The sequence below is a fragment of the Myotis yumanensis genome, unplaced genomic scaffold (genome assembly GCF_028538775.1).
Source record: "Myotis yumanensis isolate MYYU_CA2020_CCGP unplaced genomic scaffold, mMyoYum1.0.hap1 SCAF_11, whole genome shotgun sequence".
NCBI classification, from domain to species: domain Eukaryota; kingdom Metazoa; phylum Chordata; class Mammalia; order Chiroptera; family Vespertilionidae; genus Myotis; species Myotis yumanensis.
The window spans coordinates 33,330,146-33,338,796 of NW_027223762.1; the positions used below are offsets into that span (position 1 = coordinate 33,330,146).

The window sequence follows — 8,651 nt, forward strand, 5'->3', positions numbered from 1 at the left end:
TTTATTGAATTTATTGAGGTGACACTAGTTAACAAAAGTATACAGGTTGCAAGTCCACAATTCCACAACACATCATCTACATATTGTATTGTGAGTTCACCACCTCAAGTCAAGTGTCCTTTCATCATCACTTAACCCTCTAAATTCTCCTCCACCTCCTGGCAGCCTTCCTCCCCTGGCAATCATCACACTGTTGTCCATGTCCATGAGCTTTTTTCCCTCTCTCATTTTTTTTTTTGCTCACTCATACATTTTTTAATTTCATCTCTAATTTCTTTTCTGACTCAAAATCTATTTAGAAGTATACTTCTTAATTTCCAAACATATGGAAATGTACTCATTATCTTTTTGTTCTTGTTTTCTTGCTTAATTTGCTCTGTGATCAGAGACATACTCAGCATGACTACAGTCCTTTGAAATTTGTTTAGACTTTCTATGTGAATCAATGGATAATCTATTTTGGTTAATGTTCCATGTGCACCTCATATGAATTTGTATTCTGCAGATGTTGGATGAGATTTTCTATATCTATATCAGTCACATCATGTTTGTTAATTGTGTTGTTCAAATATTCTCTATCCTATCTTCTTCCTGTTTTATTCTCTGATGGGTTTTATCAGTTAATTTATAGAAGTATGTTAAAATAGAATACTACTTGCTACGTGTGTCCAACTCCTTTTTTGAATTGTTCTCATTTTTACCTAATTTTGAATTAATGGAAGCTTTAAAAAACTATTTCATTTTTTCCTTCGATTATCTTGACATAATTTACTTTTAATATTTATTTTTAGTGACAGCACTATAGATTGGAGCATAAATTCTTAACATATAAAAAAGCTGAGGCAGTGCCAGTGCCCTCGGCGGTCCCAGATCTGCCTCTTGCTTCAACAGTGTTTGGATGGAACAGACTCAGGGACGCCCCTATTTCTAGACTCTGATCACTCTCCGGCGCCTTATCCAGTCACCACCTCCAGAACCACCTCCGAGACCAGCCAACACACCGGTTTTGTTTTTTCCTACCTTAACTCTTTGCGGAACAACCATGAGCTCCCAAATTTGTCAGAATTATTCCACCAAGGCCAACCCCCTGGCCAACCTGCACCTGTGGGCCTCCCACACCTACCTCTCTCCGGGCTTCCATTTTGACCCTGAGCATGTGGTTCTCAAGGGCGTGGGCCACTTCTGTGAGTTGGTGGAGAAGAAGCGCGAGGGCCCAGAGCATCTCTTAAAGTTGCAAAACCAGTGCAATGGCCGCATTCTCTCTCAGGATGTGCTGAAGCCTCCCCCAGATGAGTGGGCAAAACTCAGGACTCCAGGGAAGCCGCCCTGGTCTTGGAGAGGAACCTGCCCCAGGCCCTTGTGGTGCTGCAGGCCCTGGGTTCTACCCGCGCAGACAGTCGTCTGTGACTTCCAGGAGAACCACTTCCTGGGTGAGGAGGTGAAACCCATCAAGAAGATGGGAGACACCTGACTCACCTCCACAGGCTGGCTGGCCCAGGTGGGCTGGACGAGTATCTCTTTTAAAAGGCTCACCCTCAAGCACCACCAGGAGCCTTTGGAACCCAGAGCCTTTGAGGGCCCCTCTGCATCCCCTGGTGTCTGGCTTTTGCCTGAGCCTCTTCCTGAAACCACTAGGCATCCTTTTAACCACTCTAAAGCCCTTACCCATGCATTAGACCAAATAAAACAATAAAGCTTTGTAGCAGCAAAATGAAAGAAAGGAAGGAAGGAAGGAAGGAAGGAAGGAAGGAAGGAAGGAAGGAAGGAAGGAAGGAAGGAAGGAAGGAAGGAAGAGCGAACTGATATAAGAAGGTACTTCAATCTTTTCCCAGGCATTTCAAGGCCCTCAGGACACTTTAACTCCATTTCCCATGTTCATCTTAATAGCTGTAATTATTACATGTTTCGATTTGTGTGTGTGTGTAAAACAATAAAATGTATATTCATCTTAATTTTTACATTCAATATTTATTTAGATGTAGCCATATATTTAACTTTTAATACTGTTCTCTCCTTTCTTCCTACATTGAATCATTTCATTTCTTTCTAAAAATACCTTTCAGAATTTTTTTGTGTGTGTTGTTGATATAGATAATTTTATATTTTATTATGTTTTTCTGAAAATGTTCTTTCAGAAGAATAATTTCACTAGTTTTAAAATTTAGGTTAACCTTTTTGTTTTTCAGCACTGAAGATATCATTTCAATATTTTCTGGCTTCCACTGTTGCTTTTGTGAAGTCTGTTGTCAAATTGTGGCGCCTTTGAAAGTAAGTTTTGATCAACTGCTTTTAAGATCTTATTCTTTGTCCTTAATTTTCAGTAGTTTTATAATGATAGGTGTAATTTTCTCTAATTTGTTTTACTTGGGACTCACAGGGATTCACTTGTAACTTGTATTTATATTTTAGGAATTGTTTCTTCAAATTTTTTTTTTTTCTCAAACTCCACTTTTCTTCTGGATACTTCATAGCATGTATGCTAGAGCCTCTCATTTTATGTTTTGTATTCTGTCTTCTGTGTTTTCCTTCAGTTTGTTTCTCTGTGCTATATTTATGGCACTTTCCACCTGACCTATGTGCTGATTTCCTATTTTCTTTTGAACTGGGTACCTAATATGTTATTAAATCTGTGCAGTACATTCTCAATCACGGTAATGGCATTGTTCAATTCCAGTATTTGCATGAACATTTATAAACAGTTACTTTTAGTTTCTAGTTATTCTTTTTTTCTCAGTCCAGATCACTGAATCAGGTCTCAGCATACACACTGAAATAAAAGTGGCCCTGAAAGCTGGACTCACCTCTCTGTATTTCTGACTTCTCTTACATTTTGTTTTAATAAATTCTCAGTGTCTTATTAGCTCTCTAATGCCTACAAGTATATTCAAAAAATATTTCGCCCTGACTGGTTTGGCTCAGTGGATAGAGTGTCGGCCTGCGGACTGAAAGGTCCCAGGTTTGATTCCAGGCATATCCCCAGTAGGAGGTGTGCAGGAGGCAGCAGATCGATGTTTATTTCTCATTGATGTTTCTAACTATCTCTCTCCCTTCCTCTCTGTAAAAAATCAATAAAATATGTGTTTTTTTTTAATTTTACCTACATTTTTTGGGGTGTGTTTTTTTCAACAGGATAATTGACTTATTATCATTATTCATTATTATCAGGAATGGAAATCCAGAGTTGACTGACTTTTAATGTCATTCTACTGTTATTAATTTAGTCAAAACATTAACTTTTCTTAAATCATTTTTGTATATATATGTAAACATATATATATTTAAAGCATTTTATATATACATTTTATATATGTATTATATACTTAGATATAATTTGTGTACAAATATATATTTTAAATATTTATATGTAGTTATATACTTCATAAAAATTTTCATATAAATACAGTGGTGGGGAAAAGTAGGTATACAATTGTCAGTATGTGAAATACAGAGTATACTCTTGTATTATAATTTATTTATTAATTATTGTATTATTTATTTGTATTATTTGTCTTCTTCTTATTATTATTACTAGAGGCCTGGTGCATGACATTTATGTTGCGGGCCTAAGCCAGCAGGCAGACATCCCCCAAGGGGTCCTTAGCGCTGCCCAGGAGGCGGGAGAAAAGCTGCTGCCATCGCCACTGCACTTGCCATCTGTGAGACTAGCTTCTGTCTGAGCAGCGCTCCCCCTGTGGAAATGCACTGACCACCAGGGGGCAGCTCCTGCATTGAACGTCTTCCACCTAGTGGTCAGTGTGCATCGTAGTGACCAGTCGTTCCACCATCTGGTCGATTTGCATATTAGAGTTTTATTATATAGCATTATTTCATATCCTTACTTATGATTTATCTTTTAGTTAATGATGGCTAGTAGTTTAACCTACTTTTCCCCACCTCTATATATTAATAAGTTTTGTCTTAAATATGCTAATGGTGTTCTCTTATTATATTTAAGGGTCCTTCATATCTGTAATTATATCTCCTTTCACAATTCAAATGTTTATGTAGTATCACTCTTTTCCTAATCATACTTGTCAAATTACAATATATAGGTTATATATACACATATGAATTTTCAAAGAAACAGTTATCAATATTATTGATAAATTCTACTTTAATTTTTTTCATGGTACCTGTGTATGCTTTTGATATCAGGTTAAGACTAGTTACATAAAGTGAGTTGAGAAATGTTTCCTCCTCTTTCACTTCCCACGAGATATTGTGTAGATATTGTGCTAATTATTCTTTAAAAGTTTAGTAGACTTCTTCAGTGAAACCATCTGGGCCTGGAGAATCCTTTTTCAGAAGATTTTATTTTATTTTACTTTTTACCTATTGAACTTTTATTTGTTTTCAATTACAGTTTACAGTAAATATTATTTTGTATTAGTTCCAGGTATACAACATAGTGGTTAGACAATCATATACTTTACAAAGTGTTCCCCTCGATATTTCTAGTGCCCACCTGGGAACATACATCATTATTGCAAGATTTTTTTTTTTTTCAGAAGATTTTACTTTACAAAAGTCAAGTTTATCAATAGTTCTAGAACTATTCAAATTATCTGTTGCATGTTGAGTGTGTTGTAGTAGTTTTTCATTTTTGAGAAATTGATCATCTAAGCTCATCTAAGTTGTCCAACGTTTATAGAGAAAGAGCTGTTCAGATTATTCTTTTCTTATCCTTTTAAAATCTGCAGAATCTGCTTTGATATATCCTATTTTATTCTTAATAATGGTAAATTATGTCTTCATCCTTTTTTTGTCAACATTGTTAAAATATTATCAATTACATTGATCTTTTCCAAGAATCAGATCTGTGTTCTGACCATGTCCATTGTTTTAATCTTTTCAATTTATTTGATCTCTGTTCTTTTCTTTAATAATTAATTTCCTTCCTTCTTCCTTTCAATTTATTTTGCTCTTTTTTCTTCTTTCTTGAGGTGGAAGCTTAGATTATTGAGTTGAGACTTTTTATATTATAATGTACTCATTTGCTGCTTAAACTTCCCTCTCAGCACTACTTCATCTGTGAATCACAACTTTGGATATGTTGTGTTTTCATTTTCACTCAGTTCAGTGTAATTCTTTAATACCCCTGGGGATTTCCTTCTTGACCCCTGAATGATTTAGAAATGTTGTTCAGGTTCCAAGTAGTTTGGTGATTAGCCCATTATAATTCTGCTATTGATTACTCCTTTAATTACTCTGTGGTCAAAGAACACAATTTGTATGATTTCAGTTCTTTAAGATGTGTTAAGGTTTGTCTTATGGCCCAGGACATGGTCTATCGTGGTATATGTTCCATTAGCACTTAAAAAGTAAGTGTATTCTGCTGTTTTGGGTGAAATGTTCTATAAATGTCAAATCAATTCTGTGAAATCATCTATAATGTTACAGATTTTTCTGTCTCATTGTTTTATCAATGGCTGAAGGAGAGATGTTGAAATTTCCAAGTGTCATTGTGAGTTTGCCTTTCAGTTCTGTCAGTTTTTGCTTCATATATTATCAGTTCTGTTGTTCAGAGCATACATATTTAGGATTACTATATCTTCTTGTACTGATTAATCAATCACTATAGAATATTCCTGGTATTTTCTTTGCTCCAAAATCTGCTTTACATAATATTAATATAACCACCGCTGTTTTCTTTTTATTAATATTTGCATAGTATATCTTTTTATATCCTTTTACTCTCCATATGCCTATATTATTACATTTGAACTAACTTTCTTATAGACAACATATCACTAGGTCATTTTTAAATCCACCCTGACAATATTTACCTTTTAAATAGTGTATTTAAACCTTTTTTAAAAAATATTTTTATTAATTTCAGAGAGAAAGGGAGAGGGAGAGAGAGATAGAAACATCAATGATGAGAGAGAATCATTGATTGGCTGCCTCCTGCACAACCCCCACCAGGGATTGAGCCTGCAACCCAGGCATGTGCCCTTGACCGGAATCAGACCCAGGACCCTTCAGTCCACAGGCCAATGCTCTAGCCACTGAGCCAAACTGGCTAGGGCTAAACCTTTTATAATGTAATTATCAATGTATGGCTTAAGTATGACTCTTTTTTTGTATGTTTTTTTCTATTTGTTGCCTCAGTTTATGTTTACTGATTTCTTGTTCCTATCTTTTTATGGAATAATTGCACATTTTTGTAATTCTATTTTGATTTACATACAGTGATTTTTGAACTTAATCTATATATCTTTTTAGTGTTACATTATATATACATACCTCATCAGAGTCTACTGTTGCCATTATTTTACCAGCTGGAATAAAGTATAGAAACATTACCTCCCTTTATATATCTGTATCCTCCCACATTCATTATATTCACTATATTGTTGTTTAACATGTTTTCTCTACGTACATTGTGACAAAAATAATTTAGGAAACTCAAGAGGAGCAGAAATGTCTAATGTGTATCTGTGGCAAATTCTCTTAATTTTCCTTCCTCTGAGAATATCTTGATTTCCCCTTCATTCTTGAATTAAGGCAGAATTCTGGAGGTAACAGCAACAGGAATAACAGAGTAAGAACCTCTAAAACACCACTCTTCTATAAGAATAGTGAGAGCTGGCAAAAAAATAAAAAATAATCAAAAAAATCTTTTTCAGAATTTTAGCAATTCACCAAAACCTTGCAACTATCTAAGAAGTGTTTATTTTATTTTTATTTTTTTTTAAAAAAGCTGACTTGTGGTAAAAATAGGAAACTTCGTGGCATTTTAACTTGTCATTTGCCAATCACTCTCTCTCCAGATGCACAGAATCCTTGAAAACAAAAGGTCTCACGATCAGATGAGGCATAAAAGCCAGTAGTCTAGCTGCCACTGGCATGGACAGAGCAGATTTGGACCTCCTCAAAAGTTCCATCCACACAGAGTTGTCCTCGTGTTACTTTTCTGAAAGTTCCCTGGAAACCCTAACTTGCAGGTTTTTTCTTTACTTCACTATACTCAGAGCTCATCCTCTAAAACCAGCTGTTCCTCCAGAAAACGATTGGTTCAAGACATTTAAGGTGGTCTCAGTATAATGTGTTTAATAGGCTAGCTAGGAAAGTAACCATGTAGATATTTCAGTGGCTATACATGAAAACAAACAAAATAACAAACAACAAAACAGATAGTACAGAATTAGTCAAGGAAAGTTTTAAACAAACAGAAAAAATAGCTACCAAAATAACAGTGGTAACTACAAAACCTGGAGATCATAAGGGAAGATCTGATTTCCATCCAGGGTTGCTACATTATATTATCTACACTAATAAAAGAGAAACATGGTAATTGGCGTACGACCGCTACCCTCCCCATTGGCTAATCAGCGTATCCTTATGCAAATTAACTGTCAGCCAAGATGGCGGCCGGCAGCCAGGCAGCTGGAAGCAAACAGGAGGCTTGCTTGCTGTGGACTCCAACGTTCCCCACCGGCCTCTGAGCTTCAGTTGGAAACATTGTAACATTTATAGAAGATAAACAAAACCCCAGAAACCTCCTGTCAGTCAGCCGGGATCTCAGAGCTGGAGTCGCAACATTGTTTCGAATACAGAAAACAAAGGCCAGAAACCTGCTTTCAGCCGAGCCTCAGAGAGAAAGCCGGCTCTCAGCTCCAGTGACAGCCATAGAAGGTAAATAAATGCCAGAATAAAAAAAAAAAAAGAAAAAAAGGAGAGGTTTGGAGCTTCAGTTGCCCGCCAGCCTGAAAACGGCCCTCAGCCCCTCACCCAGACTGGCCAGGCACCCCAGTGGGGACCCCCACCCTGAAGCAACAAGATGGCGGCTAATTTGCATACTGAAGGCAGGCAGCAGCAGGCAAGGCTGTCTGCAGTCTGGGACCCGGATCTGTGACCCTGCCGGGCGGGATCAGCGGAGCCACGAGGCCTCCCGGCACCGGGATCAGCGTGACAGGGGGCAGTGCCCAAACCCCCTGATTGCCCTGTGGCTCTGTGTGTGACAGGGGGCAGCGCCCCAACCCCCTGATCGGCCCTGCTCTGTGGGTGATAGAGGGCGGCGCCCCAACCCCCTGATTGCCCTGCGGCTCTGTGTGTGACAGTGGTGGCGCCCCAACCCCCCCATGGGCCCTACTCTATGTGAGACGGAATAGAGCCATACCTCCCCATCGGCCCTGCCCTGAGTGTGACAGGATGTGGCACCTCAACTACCCCCCCCCCCCCCCACGGGCCCTGCTCTGTATGTGACAGGGGGTGGTGCCCCAGCTCCCCTATTGGCCCTACTCTGTGCGTGACAGGGGGGAGCTCCTCAACCCCCTGATTGGCCCTGCTCTGTGTGTGACAGGGGGCAGCTCCCCAACCCCCTGATCGGCCCTGCTCTGTGCATGACAGGGGGGAGCTCCCAAAACCCCTGATTGACCCTGCTCTGTGCATGATAAGGGGGAGCTCCCCAAACCCCTGATGGGCCCTGCTCTGTGTGTGACAGAGTACGGAGCCCCAACCCCCCTCATGGTCCCTGCTCTGTGTGTGACAGGGGGCAGCGCCCCAACCCCCTGATTGGCCCTGCTCTGTGTGTGACAGGGTACGGAGCCCCAACCCCTCTGATGGTCCCTGCTCTGTGTGTGACAGGGGGCAGCGCCCCAACCCCCTGATCGGCCCTGCTCTGTGCGTGGCAGGGGGTGGTGCCGCAA

General features: G+C 39.2%; 1 pseudogene; it reads left to right on the forward strand.

Annotated features, from left to right (window-relative positions):
* The first annotated feature begins 1,042 nt into the window (after positions 1 to 1,042).
* LOC139019637 (ferritin light chain pseudogene) lies at positions 1,043 to 1,693 on the forward strand (annotated as a pseudogene).
* The last annotated feature ends 6,958 nt before the right edge of the window (positions 1,694 to 8,651 follow it).